This window comes from Triturus cristatus, chromosome 9, assembly GCF_964204655.1.
Source record: "Triturus cristatus chromosome 9, aTriCri1.1, whole genome shotgun sequence".
NCBI classification, from domain to species: Eukaryota; Metazoa; Chordata; class Amphibia; order Caudata; family Salamandridae; genus Triturus; species Triturus cristatus.
Window position 1 is genome coordinate 216989721 of NC_140592.1, and position 22248 is coordinate 217011968.

The window sequence follows — 22248 nt, forward strand, 5'->3', positions numbered from 1 at the left end:
TTCACCAAGCTACGCTTGCCTCCACATGGGCTTCTGAGAAGAGACTATTTTAAAAACCAAGCACGCAATACCAATGTCAAATCATGTGATAAAATGGATGCGTTATATAGATGATCTTTTTATAATCTGGCGGTGCAGTGAGATGGAGGCTCTGAAATTCATAGAGGGTATCAATGATAACAATCTCAATTTGCAATTTACCAGTACCATTGACAAAACAGAGGTGTGCTTTCTAGATGTGCGTGTATACGTTGCTAATAACCAGCTTCATACAACACTTTACCGCAAACCTACAGCAGGAAACACGACCTTGCATTCCTCTAGTTTCCACCCTAAACACACCATCCATAGTATTCCTTACGGGGAGATGTTACGGATCCGAAGAATCTGTAGCAACAACAATGACTTAGTAACCGCCCAGCAAGAAAGCAAGAACAGATTCTTAGAAAGGGGCTACAGCATCAAAATTATTGATGAGGCCATACAGAAAACTAGGTCTATGAAACGTGAGGATCTGTTGTTCAAACCATCCAGAAACAACAAAAAAACAACAACCAACACACAAGATGTATGTACTAATAAGACAGAGGAAATAAGATTAATCTTAACGTACAACAAACAGAGAGACAGCCTCAGTAAAATTATAAAAGATAATTGGTACCTATTACACCTAGACACGCAACTTAGTGAAATTATTCCATCTAACCCAACTATTACTTTCAGAAGGGCACCATCTACCAGTGACTTTTTAGTCCATAGCAGTCCAGAAATAAAATCAGGCACCAACTGGTTGACCAAACGTAGGGGTTTCTTGAAGTGCTCCACTTGTAAGGCTTGCAGACATGCAACCAACAAAACTTCATTCACAATACCCTTTGAGGACAAAGCTTACACGATCACGAAAACTATGACTTGCAAAACGGAATTTGTTATTTATGTGTTGGAGTGCTCTTGTGGGCTGCAATACGTGGGATCCACTAAGTTGCAGGTCCACAAGAGAATTCTCCAACATTTACGAGCAATTACGAATGTAGATTCATCCTATCCGGTGGCCCGACATTTTAGGGATTGCCATGAAAGCAATACAAAATTTCTTACATATTTTGCAATTGATTGTATTCCGCCTCTTAGAAGAGGTGGTGATCGTGAGGCTCTCCTGAGAAAATTGGAGACAAAGTACATACTAGAACTGGACAGCAAAAGCCCACATGGGCTAAACACCACGGAAGACTTATACACGTGGCTTTAGGAAGTCTATATATAAAAAATTAAGCAATTCAATATCTCTTAAATAAGCAACATTAGATATAGACTTCCCTTTCCAAAGGTTCTCCAATATCAGCAAAAAGAATAATTTTTAAACAATATATATTGACATATATGTTAGGATGTTCCTTTTTGTTTCCTCTCTCCCCCCCTTTTCCCCTCTTTTTTCCCTCATTTTCCCTTTTCCTGATTCTCATTCCATCTACATAAACAAAGTTTTATAGATGGTCATGTAAATTTACCTATTGGGTTGTAAACTTGAATTTGCACAAATGTTATATTGCACAGGGTTGCACAATTTTGCACTTATTTGCCGTTTTTGCATAGTCAGACTTAACCATGCTGCTAGAGATTTCTCAAATTTTTATCAATGATATGGTTTTAACATGTTTTTATATTGCTCTGATTTTATATGTGCAGTCTATTTATGTATTTATACAAATATAAATGCACTTTACAATATGTGAGCCAATAGCTCGATATTTTTAAATCTGGAGCCATGAGATTTAATTCATGTTATGTATTTTACAGTTACAACAATCCAAATTGATAAGAATTGGCGCGTAAAAAAAGCTTAAACCATGGTTGTATTTTGTCTATGTCTATGGCAATCAACAATGCACTGTCACTTTAAAAATGGGAGAAATGTAAGGGGCACGTCATGTGATCAAGGGCTGTTGAGCCCGAAACGCGTCATGGCGGCATAACGCACGAACAAAAATGAAACAAATTGGGTATAAATCAAGTGGAGTCCGTCCCCTTCTTGATCCATGGCAAAGAGGATCGCTTGAAGAAAGGTTTACTGCGATATATATATATATATATATATATATATATATATATATATATATATATATATATATATATATATATATATATATATATATATATATATATATATATATATATTTATATATACACAGTCGCCAGTAGGTAGTTGTAGTTAGGATGTAGTTTCTATTGGAAGAGCGTTTTTTTTCCATTTGCCAATCACTGGCGTCGTTAGATGAATCCTCGTGAAATTTTCAAAACGAGTTCAACACTCACTTCAGCTGCTGTCTTAAAAGTTCTGGGGTGATCAGTCAGGCCAGGTGGAGAAAAAGGGAGGGTCCCAAAACGTGTTATCCCGTTGTTAATTTCCATAGGAACTTTAATCAGGGCTGCAGCCCGAACTGCTGAACGAAATGACACCAATTTTGGCAGAAAGGTAGATATGTTGGTCTAGGGAATTGCCTTTTTGTGATTTGATGCAAATCCGTTAAGTGGTTGCGGCGTTATTTAAAGAACCATTAAGTGCTTTAATCTCCTCAGCGTTTTCTGTCTAAACCTCACTCTCTCTTCAGCCTCTTTTTGTTACGCTCCCGGACTCTCACTGCTCCTCTTCTCTCCTACGTCTGCCAGCTGACTCCCTCTGTCTCTTCAGCTTTTTGGAACTAAGAGCCTTTCTCAATCCTTAGCCCCACCTCAATATGTATATCCTTACAGAGCCTTATTTCAACCTCTCCTCTCTGTTCCCCTGTTTTGTAATCTCAGGTTCCCGTGCCTGGCTTCTGCGTTCCGTCCTCAGGCATTCTCATACAATACATCACACATATCGATGGATCAGCGTGGAAAATATCCTCACAAGATGATCATCAGCATCCAGGCAGTCATTGTTGCCTGCACCCTGGTGAGTGCGTGCGCAGAAAGATGCCACAGCGACACTGTTAACCTTATTCAACTCAACCCTACTGTCAGATGACGACAGTGGGACCCCCTTCTGAAGTGAAGTGGTGCAGTCATCTTGGAGGGGGGCTGCAAGAACAGTGGTGAAGCATTTGCGCTGTAGGCCCTGATGAAATCCAGGACAATGGCACCTCTGCAGCGTCTTAGATAGTAAACTAAAGCCTGACAAACCCTTCATGTTCACAAACCAAATGAGACTCCGGTCTGAAATGGAACCGCTGAACCAGCGCTTTAAGTGCGCCTGGTCTCACCGGTGCTGAGCACCGGCGTTTTTTAAAGGGGGCCTCGAAACAGGTCTCTAGCGGGCTCTGTTTTGTGCCCTGGCACAGGCAATCCATTTTTTTTCCTGACTGCAGTGACAGCAGGCACATCATGTGCGCGTGCTCACACTGCTCACTTCTCACTAGTGGAGATGTTACGGCACGATCCTTTAACGAGACTCATTTTCTCTCTGGATTTCCTTCTCTCTTTTTGAAACCCAGGAGCAGCAACATTGTCGTGGTGTCACCATGGCTTTATGTGCAAGCTTTTTCAATATTATATACAAGCCATAGTTGCTGCTTATTTATCTTATGCAATTAACAACCATTGACAGAGCCAATAGTCCCGACTTGTTGAAGGTATGATGTTACTTGTTCTATCGTATATCTGGATGCAATGACAGAAACAGCCAAATACAAGTCGGGCGGGACACTGTGCTAAGCACAGATTTTTTAAGCCACGCCCTTAATTACATTGGCCACGCCCCTTTGAGTGACCCACCAGTTTTTTCCTCCCACTTAAAGCCCAGCGCTGAACCATTTCAAAATTCATCCGTGGACTATGAGAATGCGCTGTGACGCTGTAAAAATTCATTAATTTGCTGGACAAATGAAGTGAACACTAACAAGTACTTAAGGACTTGGTCACAGGCAGCTAGGCTTAGAACCACTTGAGCTTGTTAGCTCACATAGAATCATAACAGATAACAATCTGTGCTGCAATAAAGAGGCCATTCATTTCCTGAACTGACCCCCCCCCCCCCCCCCCATGGATCAACATGGCCAAATGTCCAGACCACCCACAGCCTCCACTGCTTGGCAGCATTTGGATGATCATTAAAAAGTCTTCAATCCACTATATTTTCGATATAAGAGAATACAAATCTAAGTCACATTTACCCAGTTCTTCTCCCGCTGAAAACATATCATTAACAGGCCTTGTAAATCTGCGCCGAGGGTGAGCCATTCTTTGATCACTTGCGTTAATCATGGAGCAGAAGGCAACAAGTGCAGAAGTTTAGTGACTAAAAGCAGTTCACCGCGAGAAAGAGAAACACGCCAAACGAGCACGTGCAGAGGAGATTGACGTAGTGCGATGAGAATCACTTTCAGCTTTGGAACATGTTCTTCTCACATCTGCGCCATTTGGCTCTATATTTAGTTTCCACGTCAAGAAGACAAGAAGTCTGCACTCTGAAACTCCAGTATGTTCCTAGACTGGCAATAAAACGAAGCCTTTAGATGTTATTTTGTTAGTAAATAATAATAAGGTTACCTAATTAGCTGCTAAAAACTATAATAGTTCTAATTGAAACGAGGATATTGACATGGGAGCAATATAAAATACAGAATCAGCAAACTACAGAAACGTAATCTAAAATCTGAAAAACAAACCGCTTGGAGAGGAGGAGACAGAAGACCTTAAACTAAAAGCAGATGCATAAATGGGTGGATGTGTCCCTGAAAAGCGAAGGTTAACCAAGGGTAGCTTAGCTGCTAATGCTGCACTCAATGTCATCACTTGCTGCAAGGATCAGGCCCTATTTATAATCACAACTTATCAACCTGTTTTTTAGTTTAAGGTTTTCCTTATTTAGTAAGACCGGTCTCATTCTAGTATCCAATCAGAATAGTGAAGTAGTCATTTCTGAAATAACTGGTTTGTTATCATGTTATCTAATATTACCAAATGTCTAAACCTGGGTTCCCCAAAGTCGGTCCTGGAGGGCCGGATCCATGCCAGGTTTTTAGCATATCTCCATTTCGGTAAATGTAGTTATTTGAAAAATCTGGCATGGATCTGGCCCTCCATGTCCGACTTTGGAGAAACCTGGTCTAAACCCAAAACATTAAAGAGGTCGGATAAGTGGATATCATTGTGTAAGTAAGTTCTTTAAGGAAGAGAAGCACTAGATATGGATATGAACAAACCCCCTGACTGTTTAGTTTCCTTGCACAGACATTTTGGTGATCTTTCCTCATAAATTATTTGCGCCCTCTTGAAATTACTCATCACAACAAAATGTTGCAGCTTCCTTCAATTTTTCTTGAGTAAAATTGCTAAACTGAATGCAGACCTCGCCAATAAAATTTCTTCACCTCCTGTCTTCACCCAAAATACCCAATATAAGGAAATCATTCCAGCAAAAAATGTGACCCACCCCATATATCCTAGACATGATGTTAGACTGGAACGAGAACTTCAACATTCTCGTTCCAGTCTAACTCGTGATATTCAACACACCTCTATCCCAATGTCTGCGCCAACAATCTAAAACTGGGTCAGATGTCTCCCATACTCGAGAAACCGAATACCGACACAGAAATCAAAGAGAACTTTTATTTGGTGTTTCTACAACCAGGCCAATATATCAGCTGAAGGTAATTTTTAAATGCACATGAACACAATGCGGTCTTATTGCGATAGGGATCTCCATGATCCTTAGCACAAAACTACAGCACATGGTCAACACACATATGTCACCATTAAGATGAAAGGAGTTAGGCAAATCTACCTGGATCAGATATGGGGATCTACTCATTCGAATAACTACCTGGTGGTGACAAAAGGATAATTTTCCAGGACAAGGAAAGTCTGTAGGCCACAGCCATCGGTAAAGGAGTAGGAATCTTCCATCACAGACATGCAACAATAGATTTGCTTTCTGGAATTTTGAACAGATGATGGAGAGGAGCACTGCTGATGCAGCAATGTTAGAGTTGTTAGTCTTATGAACATATTGCGGGCCAACGCATTAACCTCAAGAACTGGTTGAGCATGGTCTTAGCCCCAAAGAGCTTATCAGTGTTTTTCCCAGTGTGGAGAGAGCACAGAGTAATAATGAGGGCTCCTGCCCAGGTGTGCCGCACAGACCTGTGGTAGCCATGATGCTGAACAACATAGAATGGGATTTACTGCTGCACTGAGCACATACTAAAGTCTTTTGAATTAAACAGCACTAAAGTTCTGCTGTTTCCAGACTTCACAACGGCTATCCAGCAATGCAATTCTTGCCAAGCAGTGATGATAAAGCTTGCCAAATTAGGCCTCTAATGGATTTTGTTATTTCTTGGTCCTCACTAGTGAAAATACAATGTTTATTAACACCAGGGATACGTGTACGAATTGACGAATGGGTGGAAGAACAGAGTGTACATTGATCAGAGTCCCAAGCCTCATCGACACTGAAGAGTCGAAAAACAGATGCAGAGAACAAACAAACTCATCATGGACCACATACCGAAAAACAAGCAAGGAACAGTGGCAATGAGCAGCTATTTTGGCTCTCAAGCACGTCTTGTCTCTCATATATTCAGACACAATTGAACAAAATACAGACGTGAACACCTCTACCTGAGATGGTCTCATAGGAAAAATGCCACTTCGAACATCCAGAGTTTTGGAAACAAGTATCTGAACTTACACTGTACCTTTATCTTTTTCTTCTTTTAAATGTAGTTTGAAATATCTACCTTAATGTGATACGTGCACTTCCTAAATGAGTCCTAGTTGCACTGACTCCTAGGATCGACGTTGAAATACATCTAATCCGGAGGTAGCGGCTGACAGACGAACTGAGTTTGGCTACATCCACTCTTCCCCCCCATTCTTGCCCCACTGTGTTTCCTTATAACTGGAAATGTTACAGGAATATATCTTATGCCTCCAAGAGGCATACATATACACATCTCAGGAGGGAAATGTTCACTTTGTTTTACTGCAGGAGATGCACCTAACATGGATTGATGGTGGAAGACTTAGATGTAGTTGGTGGGGACAGCTATTCCACACTACATATTCAGCTTGCACAAGAAGTACTCTGCTTTGGATATGAATGAGAATCCCATTCATGCCCGTAAAGCACATAAAGATACATTGAGCTGATTCACTGTAGTAGACGGATTACTCACTGAGAAACCACTGATGATGTTATCCACATGTGCAGCCAACGCAGTGCAGGTGGGGTTCCTAGACAATTTATTTTCTTATCTTTCCTTGATACTCCAATGACCTGTCCTAATTGAGGGTCCTATAAAGAGTTTTAGATATTCAGTTAGATAGATCTCACCTGCTGTTGCATGGTATCCCTGTATTGAAATTGTGATCAGTCAATCTGGCAAATAGCTCATTTTGGCTAATCGGATCAATGATGCCATTTGACATTTGTTACTTTTAGATAAACATAATTTCTAATTTCCAGAGATAAAACCAGGTTTGCCTGAAATGTATCTTGTATTTATTGATGATATGAAACATTATGTGTTTATATAGTAGAATGCAGAATTTTGTGACTGACAAATACGTGCCATGCCAGTGCCTGCTTAAATAATTCAGACCTATTACTTTTGACATGTCATGGATCATGGCTAAGGAAGCTGTGGTATGTCATGTAGGGTACCCCATGAATTAACCCTCTCTGTGCCAAGGATGTAACAGTTACGTCCTCTGGCAAGGTGACCGTGTGCGGAGGACGTAACCGTTACGTCTTCTGCACACGTCCAGGAAATCCCTCTGCTGTTTACAGCAGTGGGATTTAATTTTTTTTTTCCAGTCTCGGGAGCCGGGTAAAAGCTTCATCTGCCATTTGTATCGGGAGACCTAGGGGAATGCAGGGTGGAAGGAAGTTTGTGGCTCCCTGCAGATTCCAGAACTTTCCATCACAGAAATGTGAGAAAGATGTGTTTTTTATTGTCACAGTTTGAGATTTACTAGGGATTCTGGGTAATAAAATGTGGTGAAAAAAGTCAGCCCACCCTGTATAGCCCTAGGTTGGCTAGGGTTCCCTGGGTGCTGGCTGAGCGAGGGTCCAAAATCTAGTGGAACAAGAACTGTAGAGCAAGTGTTATTATCATTTTTCCGGGTCCAGAGAGCCCTCCCCTGCATGGCCGTTCCAGGAGTTCTGACCGGGCCCAGGGTCCTCACCAGGCACCGGGTCAGGCCTGACTGCAATGGCTCCGCCCTCTGACCTGCCACACCGCCCAGGGCGCAGAACAGGGTTCCATCAGGCACGGGGAGGGCTACCCTGCTTTGCCTGCGTGATAAGGTGCCTTCAGGCGCTGGGTTGGGTCAGAGCTCCATCAGCGCCCTCCTGGGCAGCCCGTGCCTGAGGCCAAGCTGGGGCTCCGAGCACCCGTGCGCATGGTCCCCTGATCCTGGCCATTTGGTTGCACGCCATGATTTCCACTGGGGCCATCAGATGTCCGGGCTACCCTGAAAGTCCTGTTCAGGGCTCATTTGCTTCCTTGAGCCCAACAGGGCTCCATGAGGTCGGGTGCATGCGGTACTTCGGTCCCCTCTGTCACTCAGTGCGCACAGATTAAAAGAAAGGAGAGTAGCCTTCCTCTGGATTACCAAGGACAGGCTACCCTGAACCCCCTTGTGGTCTGGCGGTTCTCAGCCAGCAACCAGGTGGCCCTGGACCGGGACCACGGAGGGCCCCTGGGGTGGGTGCCCCCTTATCCTGGTCGCTGTCCTCAAGCCTTCTGCATGGCAGAGTGTCTGGGACAGGGTCCTGCGGGCCAGTTAATACCTCCCCTGTCCAGCTGGGTCCAGGACCTCCAACTGGGGCCTGCCAGGCCCTGGGTCAGAGGCTCCCACCCTGGGCTCTGTCCTCTGGCCTGCCCCACTGCCAAGGACCTGGGACGGGGGTCCATCGAACCTGGGGATGCTTCCCCTGCTTGACTGGGGTCAGAAGCTCTGACCGATGCCCCGGGGTGGGGTCCCCACATCCTGGACTCTGTCCTTCGGCCCACGCATGGCAAGACCCTGGGATGGGCTCCAATGGGCCCGGGAAGGCCTCCCCTGCACGGCCAGATCCAGGAGCTCCAACTGGGGCCCTGAGCCCCTGCCAGGCCCATGGAGGGCCCTCCCGCCCTTGGCACTCCCGCCCTGGGCACTGCCGCCCTGGGCACTGCCTGCTGCCCTGCTAAGGTTCTGGGATGTGGGTCTATTGGGCCCGGGGAGTCTTCCCCTACTTGGCTGGGTTCAGAAGATCTGACTGGGGCTCCTGAGGGCCCTGGCGTGAAGCCCCCATCCTGTGCTCCGTCCTCGGGCCCACCACATGGCAAAATGCTCGGTCGGGTCCAGGAGCTCCGACCGGGCCCTGGAGCCTTTCATCATTGAACCTCATACATAGGCTTTACCCGCAAGCCATAGACTTCAACTGGATCCCACAGACCCATAATTGGAATACCAGTTGTCAATCATGTGACCCTTCAATCGTTTATTTTATGCAGGGTGTTTTTATTTTGTTACATTCATCCTCCTTTGTTTGATGCCTGGCATTACATGACTCAAGTCCACCCATATGCAAATGGCTAAATGATTTGGGATCCCTGCCTGCAAGATGTAGCAGCCTACCGGGAGCGAAATACAGGGCCCGAGGTCAAGAAGTAGTCGATTCTGCAGTTGGTGCCATATCTCCCAGAGAGAAATGTTTAGTCCCTCATATGGATGTAATAATATCCATGGATCAGATAGGGCATGGCCTGATAGTAGAACCCTCTCGTTAATTCCCCCTCCATCAGGTCATCCAGAGCAGCGATTGTCAGGGTCCATGACAATATTCTAGTCACCGCCAATTACCAACCTTAAGCGTTCAAAGTGCATGTGGAATCTATTCAGCATTAAGAAAAGTTTAGAATTTTCTTGACAGGGGTATATATAGAGTCCCTACCGAGTCTATTGCTTTCATTTTGGTGAAGCAAAAGACAAACAATTGATGGACGGAATGTAGAACAAAACAAAACATTCTCCCCCAGTCAAGAGATCTGGGTTAAATCCATCATTCTTTTGCTCACCATGCCACCCCAGTTTAGACCTGGCCATATGCAAATCAGGTGAATTTTGGTGAAAGCAGAACAGTTGTGTGTGTGCTAGTCCATTTATTCACTAGGCAATGTGAGCAGATTTATGAAATAAGATGGAACCCCATCTCTCCAATAATCTGCATTCTATGTTGTAGAGGGAGTGGTGCCACACATGTTAGTATGTGATGTTTAAGGAAGCAGCCACCTTTCTGACTGAGTACATTTTCAACTTATTAGATTCAGTGCATGACCAGCAAGCCTTTTGAAGAAGGGCTATGCTTGGAACTTGGTGGGCAAACATGACGGTGTTTTCTTTCATTCAACAATCAGGCCCTTTTCATGTACAGAAATTAATATGAGTAGGTGATGAAAGAAGGCCAATAAGGGAACCTTTTTTCTGGCTCCGAATTATGACTTTGCCCGACATAGGAACTGCTTGACAGGTGGCAGTACTGTGGTCAATGAGAGCTATATATTTTGTGTAGTTTTTTGATATTGACAGCATGTGAAGCAGATGGGGCAGTATAGTGGAGTGGGTATTTTAGTAGATCCACAATATAATAAGGTTGATTATCTCCTTTGTATGGGCAAAGGGATAGAAAGAAGGTGGAGACTGTGGGAAAATGTTGTACGGCATAGCTGAAAGCCCCTGTGAGTCTGAGTAAAGTGTTATCTGAAGCTACTAGAATTGTTCCAAGTAAAACTTAACTTCAAATGTTGATCTAAAATCAATGAGAATCGCAGCCCAATCTCCATTTCCATGAAAAGGATAGAGATACATCCACGTGGCTACCTCATCAGGGTAGCAGTAGGATGAGGGCCTGGAAAAGGGAAAGATCAATGGTAAGTAGCCCCCTCCCTCGTCCCCACCCACACACACAATCCATTTCTAAGACCCAACAACCCTATCCTCACATTGGCCTGTTACAGAATGTCAAATAAGGAAAGTTTGGTCCAGTTGGTACACTAATAGATTAGGATAACTGCATATTGAACAGTTCTGACAGCTGTTCAGTAGACACATACTGGTATAGCCAAACACTGTATTGACGTGCAGTCATGGCTTAAATAGCATTGTATGGATTTATTAAATAAAATCATGGTCTTGATCACAGTTATATGCAGTAGAGATGCTGCCAAGTAGACGGAGCTGTGAGGCATGCATGTCATTCAGAGTATTAAGAGGAAAGTGAGTATCTGGAAAAGGACTCATAGTCAGCAAGATACCTCATGAAATATTAGTGACCCTCGTGGTTTGGCATCCTTATAGGTGATCGTAGTACGTTTCAGACTGTTAGTATTGTCAATTCTGGGTCGAGGTGGGGACATAGATGTATCTCTAGCTTTCGGTCCAAGTCATTCTTTTTGTTGGTTATTGTCATATATTCTCCTTGCTACTGACACAGAAGATAGGTCCCAGGAGCACCCTCAATGTGCTGATCCGAAGAGCCTGAGGCATTTTGTGCAAGGTCCTGTATCGCAGGCGTATTCAACAATGAGTCCTCTACCACGTGTAAAAAGCGTATTAAGGCTTCCTGGTCACGAAAATCTCTTGAACTCTGTTTAACCCATATCTTGGCAGGTTCCAGAAGGTTGGAAGGTATATCCCATTTCCTGATGAGAGGGATGAATACCAGAAATGTATTATGGTTGGAGTTAGTCTCCTGTCGGTAATCTGCAGAATTCTGAATCCTACAGCCTTCATAGAACAAGGCCCGCCTATTTTTTGGTATGGCCTGTCTGGCCTGTTGATGGTGAAGCACACATGCTGTTACATGACATGCCACTCATCCTCTTTCTGCGCTGTGCGTTTGCAATCTGTGTGCCCTATGAAGTTCCAGTGATAGTGAGAACTTGATTTGTAATACTTATTGAAGGAACCTAGTTGGACACAACAGACTATGTCCTCATCACTCTTTTCCAGCACCTCAATGAAGTTCATATTGTCTAAATAGCTGCAGTCTTCGAGGTCATTGTCTTTCCTATTAAGGAATTGAATATTCCAATCTGATTCAGATACAGTTCATAAATGCTCCGGATTAGCAGTCATTTGTACTTATGTTGCCTCCTGTCCCCTTTAGAATGTTACCAAATCAGAATGCATAGATTTGAGTTCATAGTTAATTTCTATGGTAGAGCGTTCAACTATGCCAGCTAATGATTTGATATTTTGGAGTTCAGTCATAATAGATTATAGTGTTATCGCGCCATCTTGGCACCTTGGGGTACAGGTGTTAGGCATGTGTTCATTATTGCCTCAGAGAACAGGAGTTGCTTAGACCTTGGAATAAGACATGGAAGAATAGTTCAAGAATGGACTGCTTAGATCCCCCTTCTTTTTATATGGTAGAAATGTATTCTCAGTCAGCGCACTTTTTAATAATATTCCATGATATGAACAATTTAGCTAGCCATACGAGGCTCTATAGGAGAATCCAAATTACAAGCCTTCTGCATTGGACTAAGTGTTAGTATACTGGACACCAGACTGTGTCAAAGGAAGTCAGTCACTTTCAAGGTTCAATAGTAAACTTATTTACCTCATTGCAACATGGCCCATGTTTCAGTTGTAGACCTGCATGTTAAAAATCTGCCTTTACTTCATAGCCAGTTTCTAGATTTTGTGCACTCTCTTCAAGAAACCTAACAGTAGGACGAATTCCATTGCTTAGCTCCTCCAGGCATGAATCCTTCTTTGGTTTTGTACCTTTTCTACAGTTGCTACATTTCATGGCCAGCGCTACCCTGTAATCCCAAGCCAAAGCTTAGGTGCATCAGCACTGACGCCTGCTATTCAAGCACAATCCAGGACCACACGTTTCTGCGTCCCTGTCCTCTGGTTCCATCCAGGCAAGAAATCTGGATGCACCTTCATGGTATTTAGGGGCGTTTACAGGGGAGTGCAGGTCGGAATCAATAGGTCCCTTCCTTGAGGTGAGTACATTCCCTATTATGCCACCCTCCAGTGGGAGGGGCATGAGTCCCTCTCTAATTGGCTGGATCCTTCCCTCTTCGAGATGGAGGGGACTGAGATGTGTGCTTCACCTCGCCTCTCCCACCTGAGGGGTGGGGTTGACAAAGGTTGGCACACCTCTCCTCCTAACATGGTTTTCCCGACGATTCTCCCGCCCAAAGTGGGGATCAGAACTACTGGGAACTAGTTGCGGGGGGCAGCAAATGGCAGGGACAGCTTACAAAGGCGGCATGCCTTTGAAGCTTCCCCTTCGTGGACCCACCCCATCCTGGGGGAGGTGACATGACACCTCTCCACAGGATGGGCTTTGTTTCTGGACCCAGAGGGTGGAGGCCCTCTACCTAGGGGTCCAGAAACCTGTCTGGTGGGTGTAAATGGCAGGCAGCCATTCAGGAACCACACCAGGGCTGGTCGTTTTTTAGGGGGCATCTCTAAGATGCCCTCTGCGTGCATTTTACATTAGATCCCACACTGGCATCAGTGTGAGTTTAATGTGCTGAGAAGTTTGCTACCAAACTTCCCAGGTTTCAGTAAATCCATGATAGAGCTGTGGTGTTTGTAATGACCAACTTCCAGAGCATATACTCTTTGTCTTTACTGCACTTTCAATGTCTAAGAATGGACTTAGACATTGTAGTGGTACAGTGCTCATGCAACTGTACCCTCACCTGTGGACTATTGCGCCCTGCTAGAGGGGTGACTTACCTATGCCCCAGGCATTGCGTTGCTGGCATGGCCCACAGGAATGTGTGCGATGTCATCTCTTCACTTTTCTCTGCACCAAAACATACAGCCTGCAAAGGCAGTTTGTGGGCGTTAAGGTGCAGGGTCTCTAAGAGTGGCACAATGGTTGCTGCAGCCCTTAGAGGCCTTCCCTGGTCACAGTGCCCTTGATACCTATGGTACCTTTTACGAGGGGCTTACCTGTGGCCAGATGTGTGCCAATTGTGGGTACAAAGGTACAGTTTTGTGAGAGAACACAGGCCCTGGGAACCTGATTGGCAGGGACCCAGGACACCTCCAGTCAAAGTGCATCAAGTGTCAGGCAAAAAGTGGGGGGTTATTGCAACAGAAACCAACTTTCCTACAATAACTTTTTCATTCTTTTTGTTTCAGTAAACACATTTTTGACACAACTTTTTTCAGTCTACTTTTTTCCCCATGATGTTTCACTGCAACCCTGAAGGAGTAGAATTTCAGGTTTTCTTTCTTGCCACTGTTTTCAGTGACATTTTCTGGCAGTAAATATGCCAAAACATATGAGGCCGGATATAAATATAGATCCAGCTCCTCATGATGACACTTTATAACTAGCCCTATCAATTCTTGACTTCACCCCCCCCATATCTGGTGCGGTAAGAGGTTACTACATTTGTCTTCTGTTGAATAGTTTGGTATAAGGTGATTCCCGGAACATCAATAATTAAACGTATAAAATGTTCCTGCTTGTAAGAAGATTGAATGAACCCTGTCCATGTACAGTGAACATTGGCAGCTGCCTCGGAAAGGGGTTGGTATGGAAAAAACAAATAAAATTAACTTACCTTTACCGCTGCCACATGCCTTTCCTCCATCCTCACTCTGCACTGGAAGCAACTAGACTCCCAGACTCTCCTAGCCAATCACGACACTGCATCAGCAGCTTTGGGATTGGTCTGAGCTCTTGTTTGGCTGCTCAGGCACTGCTTGGGAGTCTGGGCATGTTCTCCATCGGGCTGTGCACCACAGCCAGGTGGAGAAAATGCTAAGTGCACAAGACGGTTTGGCCGGCCCAAGAGGGACGGACAAATCGTCATGTTTACTTTGGGAGTGCAATCCACTCTTCACTCTGGCAGCTCAGCCCTGCCCCGCCCCGATTGCCGCACAGAAAAATAAAATGATAATAATGTCTTATTATCATTTTCTTTTTCTAGGGCGCTACTGACAAACATTGTAGATACACAAGAGAATAGTAAGAAAAGTCCTGGTCATGACCATACTGATATGCCGGAAAATTACGATTATCCAGTCTCAGTAGAGAAAGAAAATATGGGGGAAAATGGACGCCTGTCAGTCCCATAAAGACTCTATACAATGAGATTTACCCACACACAAATTAAGTGTGCATATTTGCGAAAATTACTTCATTTCACTTTTATTTCTATAGCACTACTAGTCAGTGAGAGAGGGTGCAGGAAAGTGAACCACTAAATATACTTTTTGAGGCATGTTGGTGCAAAATAGAGAAGCGCTATCTAGAAGTGGGTCAGCCAGTGTAGATAAAAAATGAGTTCTCAGTACTCATTCCTACATTACTAAAAACACTAGAAATAAACATTCCACAATGTTTTAAACCAAAATCCAGAAGGAGCGCATTTATCCAATCGATCAGCAATAAAATATTGTAGTCCAAATAATCAAATTCCGATGTCTGCTTAGTGTTCAGTTCAAGAAATTTATTGTCATCCAAAAATTGTTGCAATAATTTGTAGTCCAACATCCAACAAAACAATTATAGATTGTACAGCCTACGCGTTTCGTCCCTCATAGGGACATCATCAGGACTCCTATATTTGACAATCCAATTAACTGGAAAATCCTAAGAATCTTCTCTTATCCTTCCTATATGACAGAATTCCCTTCCTCTCAGAATATCTATGCGAAGTCTTTAACATTTCAAAAGTAATCGTTTTCTTTTCCTGATCTTATCGTTTATAAACAATATTTTCTGGCCCCCAACCATTAGGTGATCTATATCTTTAATCTTCACATCTGAAACGTTCCAAGCAGCAACGTCTTAGTCAGTATAAATACACAATCCCAATCAATATCTTATACAGCAGCTATGGTAAGCCTCCTCTCGTACAACAGCCGGTCCGATAAATCCGCTGTAATCAATGTTTCTTTGATGATGTCTGCTTAGGGTTTGAGGACTGACCTGGGCGAGCTTTAAATTACACCAGAGTAATTGGCGTAATTTTGCGGATTCCCAAAATTACAACTATTCCACTCCTCGTAACTACGTGTCATTCCTGGTTAAATTTTCAGCGAATGGCTCAACTGAAAGTACAAATTTACACACACATGAAAAACAGAATGTGAGAGGCTACAGTGTCCTTGTTTAAATGCATCAGTATGCCAAAATTGACTCAAGGATGCATTTTGCGCCAAACTATAGCATGATATGACAGATTTCCATTAAGCATATTTAAGCGTATTTTTGCTGTGACTTCACGTAATTATGCGAAAGCAAATTATGCAAGGTTTGCACACCCCTATTTGAGAGCTGTTGTGACATTCATCGCAGGATGGAAACTAAGACCAAATGCCTACTGTAAAAGGAGAGCTTTAAGGCTTTTCCAGGATTTTATATAGCCGGAGTTAGGTCAGAGAAACAGTGTTAGGAAGCTTTGTTTCTGGAATGTTCTACTGTGGAAATGTTTGTGTCTGAAGAGATAGATTGATAGTTTAATTTGGTTAGCCGACTTGGGGCAATTGGCTGGCTGGAAGTGAAGTGGACAATGGCACAGTAGTACATATTGATGATTCTTTGATGATAGCTTGATAGAATGGTGTGGACACTTGCAAATCACTTGTCACTGCATAGCCCCACCCTTTAAGGCTTCATGGTTTTTGTTATAGGTTTTCGGTGTGGGATAAAAAACATACTACGTGCTTTCTTTAAGTTGGCATTGTATTTTCTTCATCTCCATAACAGGAGAAATACAGACCTACCCCCTGATTCTTGCAGGTCTGTTTAAGGAACCCCCAAACTCTATAAGTAAGCAATAGTCAGGGCCACTGGAGTTATGTGAATATTCAGTCATGGTCCTTTCCGCATAATTATGTATTTGCCACATAATACATCATCTGCTAGATAATTTGCCGACTTTAACAACAACATTGTTTATAGCTCGAACGGATTGAAAGTTACTGAAAATGTGCCATGCATGCTGCCGCTCAATGGAAGACCCTTTGCAACACTTAAATGGTCATCATTCAGTTGCTGGTTGCCCTTCTTAAGGATTAAACTGAAACTTATGAGGTGTATTTTTGCATGTCAATCAATTCACCAAAATGCCATTGGCAGTGAAACTGTCATCACATAACGTTTGTCCTTAATGGCATCAAGGGAAGTGACAGCATATGACCCTTCATCCTGATATTTCAAGAAAGATATGTCACATGACCCTAATCACAATAACTAACATTGCTGAAGTTGCATAATAACTGCATGATTAGTATAGCAACATAACACAGACACATGTGTATTTAAGATCCCACCTGTATTATGGTGCTGACTTGATCTTTGAAAGGTTTGAAGAGTAATATTTGCCCTGAATTCAAGTAAGGGAGCGAAGAACGTCAGCCTGACCTTTTTAGAATGTTTCTCCTTGCAAGGAAAATTTGAAAAAACTGATGGAAATGGTGCATTTTAGATCACAATTTTTACATAATTTTGCTAAAATGCCATATGCGCAGAAAGACCACTCATGAAATATTCAGATCCTTTTGTGGTGTGCAAAGCCAATGAAACCTGACGTTTCTCAGGAGTTGACCCAACTGTGTACAGAATGTGCTGTGGGTGCCCCCATGCCAAAAATTACCTCCATTGTGCCAGGGCCAGCCTTTTGTCATGGTTTCCCCCATGTGCTACAGATTCCCCAACGTATATCAACAATGATATAAAATATTCCAGTGTCAGACTGTTTCTATTTATATTGTTTAAATACCATAGGTGACCCTTACTTACTTCAGTATGTCACGGCCAGCAATTGTTATTGTTGCCACCCTCCCATATGTAAGGTCGTTCACCTTTATGCCAAGAATTACCTCTGTATTCTTGAACCAGCATTTCGCCACCGGTGTCCACATGGCAAGAATTTCTTCAAGTATGGCAGTATTTTTTTCGAAGTTGCTCTATATGCCAAGAATTACCTCCAATGTGCCAGTATCAGTATTTAACCATGGGTGCCCATTATGCCAAGAATTACCTCCTAGTGTGCCAGTGCCCATAGTTTGTCACAGGTGACTGACATGCTAAGAAATGTATGGTAGAATCAGTATTTTGCCATGGGTGTCTCTAAGAGCCAATCATTATTTTCAGTATGGCAGGGCCAATGACAAACTTAAAAGCATAATATCACATTCTTACTCACAGTCCCTAACACTCATTCCCGCTCACTCATCCATTCTTGCCCACACTTATTCTCGCTCATTCTTTTGTATTCTCACGTAGTCATTCTTAATGTCACTCTCGTTCTCACTCACTCACCCAGTCTCACTCACCACTTGTCACTGATTATTATTTACTATTAGTATAATAAAATTAATTGGCAGAAAATAAGGAGTTCGGAGCCACTCCTGTGTAGTTGGGACTGATTTTGCCACCTCTGAGCCCAGAGATAGCAAAGGCATTGCCAGGAATAGCGGGGGTCAAATAAGGGGGTCATACCTTCAACCCTTAAATGACGTCCATTTTTTTCCCCAGATAGTCTTAACATGTAAAAAGGACAAAATAATCAAGTAATACTGCCACAAATTGCTCCACATTACATCACATATTGTGCCTTTTCTTGTCACATGATTAAATCAACTGCCAGATAATTTGATCCTCCCCTGGAGTATAATGGCATTGCCCTTGGCTATAAGAGGTATTGTGTTTAATGGGTGACTGTGCGCATACAATCACGATTGACATTCCATAAGTCTTTTTCATCCTGTAGAAGGAATTGTACTGCCTTCTAGTTGTAATTAACAACTAAGCTCTGCCTGTCTGATAATGTTGTCTTTGGGTTTTATTTTATTATACACCACATCATGGAGCACCAGTCCATATTTCTTGGCCATAATGTGTTTGAACAAGTCCCTTTCTGAGGGCACCTCTGCTCAGCTGGGTCTCTCACTAGCACATGTACCCGCATCCACAAATCAACAGCTGGAGGCCACTCTTTCTTCTACACTGCACTCAAGGCATGGAACGACCTCCCACTCTACATCTGGGCATCTAATAATCACTCCAAGGAGACAGCTGCCGTTTTCACCTCACAGGTGATTAGCATGCTATACAAACCCATAACATGATCTAACATAACAGGGCTGGTTAAACATAGCTCCAACCTTCTTCAGCAACAACAGAGTATCAGGGTAAGTCTTGCCAGGTGTGCATCACCAGGATTTAAAACAACCCCAAGTGGGTGGGTGTGAGCAATGAGTTGCATGTCTCTGTTTGGGACTTGATTGAGGGTTCAGTGAAAAAACCAGCACTGAGGGGCAGATTTTGAATTTCTAATCTAGTGCATCTTTCTCAGAACATAGATGTACAGCAGCATAACATGAAATACCTTCCCTACAGTTTGAGAACATTTACCAACAATATGTGAATATATAAAAAATGAATCTGGTACATACTGCAAAACCACCACTTTTCAGCAGAGAATGCTGAGTTCTGGTGTGCCTTAGCTACTACAGTGCACAAGTTCTACTGCGACAGCTAATCATGATGTGAACTTGGTATATGGATGAATAGTTGGTCCGCATCAAGTTTAAGTGTAATAAAAAATAATATAACAATGAAAGAAAAAGGGCAAGCAGTGCAAACGTTATGCAAAAAGTAATAAAAGCATCCATTGAAGAACAGATGCAAAAGGTATTAGGTTGGGTGTCAATTGAAATTGGACAAAAAATACTCCAAAATGTGCAAGCTTTCTCCAGACATCTGAATGCAAGTTAATAGCCTCAAGTAACTGTACTTCTATTGCACCAAGTCAAATTGCTGTTGCTGGGTGGTCCTGGTCAAGAAGGTTAATAGAAACCAACCAGGAGCCTTTATTCAGAGAAGGTTCCTGGGATGTCAGAGTATGATCCCTCGGTAAACACTGATCATTGCATGGAAAATAGATCCAAGTAGACATGGTCGGAATCAGTCTAGGAATTGGTCTCCATTATGATTTCCATGTTCGGTATAAATAGCTTTTTCGGAGCCCAAAGTAGTCCGCTTTAACAATTTTGAAAGCTGTGTAAGCCCAGGGCTCCACAAGATCATCTTGGATTGATAGAAGACGTCCGTGAGTAGTTTTTGTATGAAAAGGAAAGCTCCATTTAAGACGAGGCAGTGTAGCTTAGCTATCCCATGCGATCAACCCTTGGCACGTTGCATGCTTGCACCATCATATACTGGCACTGCAGATGTAAAAAATTTGACCAGCAACTTAAACAGATGTCTACAAATCAGGGTCTTTGTCTTTAAAGTAACATTTACTTGCTGTAAGGTTTTTCAGGATCTCTTCTTCTGGGCTGGTTTCAGGGATCCTGGGCCCCTTCATTTACCACACCAGTTAACTGCGATCCTGTAAATTAGTCCACTGCCTCCTCTGATCCTAAGGCTTCACAAGATTTCTGGCCTTCAGTCTCCGTAAAGGTAAATCGTGGTCAAAAGGCAGACAGATATTTACTGCAAGATTGCGCTAAATAGTCCTGTCCACCAGGGCAGTAATAGTAGATCTCCAATTTCTTACAATCAGTTCCAGCAGGGCATAGTTTCAGACAGAGGTAGGGCCAGCTCTTTCAGAAAACTCGGGCAAACAAGGACACTTTTAGCAAAGCAGGCATATAATTCTTCATTCGCCTCCATCAGTAAGGCTGGTCCTGAAGTACAAGTGAGCCAAGCACTGATTTGTATAAGAAGAACTACAATGACACAGGTTGCCAATCTTAAGCCAATTCCTAAGATGTTCCTACACTCCCCCTTCTACTTTAGTGTGATTTATTTCCTGATGTATGAATGTGCTACTCGGTGGCGGCTCGCATAGGGTGTGCTGTGGGGTGGGGGAGGGGGAAGGTTGGCGGGGTAGTAAATTCAGACATACGACGGAACGGAGGACCGTAATACTCACTTTCCTCCGTTCCGTCGTATTTCCGAGTTTACTACCCCAACCACCCCGCAGCATGCCCTATGCGAGCCGACACTGGTGCTACTTGTATAAAAACCCTCTATTTGAACACTTTCTGCTGGGAGCACCGACGGAAGCATCTATAGAAGCAGTGGAGCCAGAGAACCTAAAGAGGCACCTTTTTTGAAGGGAGCTAGCTGATGGTAGGGCTATTCACTGTCAAAGGCCATGTTACAGAACCTATGTCAACCTCTTTCGTGGATATACATATTTTAACCCATAAAAAAGGGTAGGGTCGTGAGTCATAACTGGCAGTGGCGAGTGCCTCTGTCATGGTCAGGGGACTCCAATCTGGTTTGTAATAAGAGCCACTTATGTTAAATGAAAATTCTCCAGAGCTACTAATAGTGTTAGGGCTGTACTAGTATCTACATCAGAAAAGATTACGTTAGTGGCAACCATATGCAAAATTACTAGCCGTAATTACATCCGTGCATCAGAGAAGGTTGCTTGCAGTTATGTTGAAAATGCTCTGACAATGTAGAAAACCTCTACGTGGGTTATTCAAGTTAATATTATTAATAGGTGTCTCCCCAGCCTTGTTGGATTTTTATTACTCAAATATCAGCTTTGAATATATTTTGGAAATTCAGCAAATTTTCTCCAAATATCAGCTTATCAATTTGCTATTCATGTATTAATTCTACCACGTAAAAGCTTCTAATTTAGTTCACTGGGCACGAAACAGGAGAGCTACTTACAGGTAGCTAAGGCGCCACCGGTAGATCATGAGCTACTCTTTGGAGAAGCCTAGTCTATATTGTATAGTATTCACTTTCAATTGTATGATGAAGGATCCTGCTCCACTGTTATATGACTGAACAAAATATAACAGGAGGTACTTCTTGCAGTTCTTCGTGTCCTTACCATTGGGCTATTTTTTAATATACTTTTATTGTCCAATGTTATCCTGAGACCTCTGGCAGCCGGCTAGGTCAGTAAGCAACAGTAGGGTTTCATGGGGAGATCAAAAATGCGCTATTTTAACAAAACATATGTGACTGGGACCATTGCTTAGTTTGCAATACAAAAATGCCATGCCCAAAGTTTTCCTCAGAAGCCCGCGACTGGGGCGAGCGAATGTCGGCATGCCACATAACAAAGTTTCATAGTCTTGATTCCCCCTCCTCTTTACTCCACTACTGGACACTCCCAGCCCCTTTTTCTCACTCTTGCAGGTCCCCGCCTTTTCTACGTTTCTCATGATGCTTCTGTCTTATTATTCTTCCTCCTTGTGTGTGTTTCTATTGCTCCATGTCGAAATCCGATGAGGGAAAATAGG

At 43.1% G+C, this 22248-nt stretch overlaps 1 protein-coding gene across 3 annotated transcripts in view; it reads left to right on the forward strand.

The window, feature by feature from the left end:
• SLC25A26 (solute carrier family 25 member 26) overlaps positions 1–22248 on the forward strand; it is an 842602-nt gene that overhangs the window by 487248 nt on the left and 333106 nt on the right. The window contains exon 6 of one of the 3 annotated variants that reach the window (XR_014968508.1): positions 2800–2935. The exons of the other annotated variants lie outside the window; for them this stretch is intronic. The gene's annotated coding sequence lies outside the window, so the exon portion shown is untranslated. The remainder of the gene's footprint in view (positions 1–2799; positions 2936–22248) is intronic. 3 annotated transcript variants of the gene reach the window in all.